This window comes from Mustela nigripes, chromosome 16 (assembly GCF_022355385.1).
Source record: "Mustela nigripes isolate SB6536 chromosome 16, MUSNIG.SB6536, whole genome shotgun sequence".
NCBI lineage: Eukaryota > Metazoa > Chordata > Mammalia > Carnivora > Mustelidae > Mustela > Mustela nigripes.
Genome location: NC_081572.1, coordinates 22391465 through 22393275, shown reverse-complemented (window position 1 = coordinate 22393275; position 1811 = coordinate 22391465). Strand labels below are relative to the sequence as shown.

The 1811-nt window shown below is 42.8% G+C and overlaps 1 non-coding gene across 1 annotated transcript; it reads left to right on the top strand.

The window, feature by feature from the left end:
- Positions 1–1173: 1173 nt before the first annotated feature.
- On the top strand, positions 1174–1245 carry TRNAC-GCA (transfer RNA cysteine (anticodon GCA)). The gene has a single exon. It is a non-coding gene; the product is annotated as a tRNA-Cys (tRNA).
- Positions 1246–1811: the final 566 nt, after the last annotated feature.

Sequence of the window (1811 nt, the reverse complement as noted above, 5' to 3'; positions counted from 1 at the left end):
TGGGGCTCAATCTCACGACCCTGGGATCATGACCTGAGCAGAAACGGAACCAAGAGCTGAACGCTCAATGACTGAGCCACCCAGATGTCCCTTCGTAGATTTTTAAGCGTACAATACAATATTGTTAACTATAGGCACAATATTGTAGAGCAGAGCTCTAGAACTTACTCCTCTTGTATACCTGAAACTTCATACCCATTGCTTAGCAACTCCCCATATTTCTTTCCTCATCCCTGGCCACCACCATTCTATACTCTCTGCTTCTATGAATTTGACTGTTTAGATACCTCATCTAGGTGAATTATTCAGTGTTTGTCCTTCTGTGATTGGCTCATTTCACTTAGCATAATGTCCCATGTCGTCAAATACTGTAAAATTTCCTGCCTTTTCAAGGCATAGTAGTATTCCATTGTATGTATTCTTTATGTCCCTTCTTGGATCCCTATACATCCAGAAGTGTGGGTGATGATTTCAACCCCCCCCCAAAACCATCCGATGGCTGCCTTTTAATCTATTTGGAATAAAATCCAAACTCCTTACCTTGGGTTACAAGGCCCTCACTGGCCCTGGCTACCTGTCCAGCTCTTTTGAATTGTCCTTCCCCTGTCCACCTCTCCTCCCACTCTGGCTCTAGGGACATGGCATTAGTCTTGCTACTTAGAAAGCATGTCTTCCCAGGTAGCCAAGTGTCCCTTTCATGTCTTTCAGATCCTAACTCTCCAGTTTCTGGTTTGTCTTCATTAGATTTTTAATTCGGTGTGAGTGAGAATGGAAAATATATTCTGCATCTAAAGGGGAATAGTTGCTCCATAAAAAGAGAGAGCGACCACTAGAAAGTATAGCCAGGGGACGTCTCCCAGTGATGTCCTGCTAGCTGTTGTTTGTATTTTTCTTAGAGAGACCAGAGAAAAGGATTCCCTATCTAGTTTTGCAAAAGATTGTTTTCTGACTTCTTTGGGTAAAGAGATGGAGTCTGTTTTGGAAAAGGCAGATTGGTACCTGGCTTCACATGTTTTCAAAATGTCACATCTTCAATTGGTATTTTAGCTCTGTTCCTCTTACTAGGAAATTCAGTATTACCTAGCAGGAAGAAACAAACTTCCAACAAAGAATTTTCAAGATGAAAAATTTAGGATTGCAGTAAAGAGAATTTAACAAGCCCTTGCCAGCAGAGGGGGTATAGCTCAGTGGTAGAGCATTTGACTGCAGATCAAGAGGTCCCCGGTTCAAATCCGGGTGCCCCCTTGGTTACCTTTACTGTTTTTCACAGTTGTTCAGGTGTGACCCCCAATATCTGTAGGTTCTGAATAGCTGTGTGACCCCAATATCAGCAGGTTCTGAATACAAAACTATTTGGAATCCCCGTCTCTTCCACTTGGCTGATTTCTCCTGGCAGCTACCTCTTCCTTGTACCTGAGAAGCAAGCATTTAACATCCCAGAGGTTGAACAGTGATTATTACTCTGTCCAGTCTTATGATATAACTCAACGCAGTGCCAAGAACCCCACTTGTGGGTGAAAGATGGGATCAAACTATTTTCATCTCTGAGACTGAGATCTATTGGTTTAATGTTAATTACAGGTTGTTTTGGGGGGCGGGGCGGGGCAAACAGCGGAGTGCCCGGTGAGGAAGGTAATATTATTTAGCCTTATTCATATTCTGACAGAGGAGACTCGGAGAACAGAATCTACATTCAGAAGGTTCATTTACGTGCTTGAGAAGTTTAAGTCCCAGCGCAGACAGAAGACAGGTCAAAAGTATATGGTTTTCTCCTTCTTTATATTATTCAAAGGGAGGGCTTTGGTCTGACA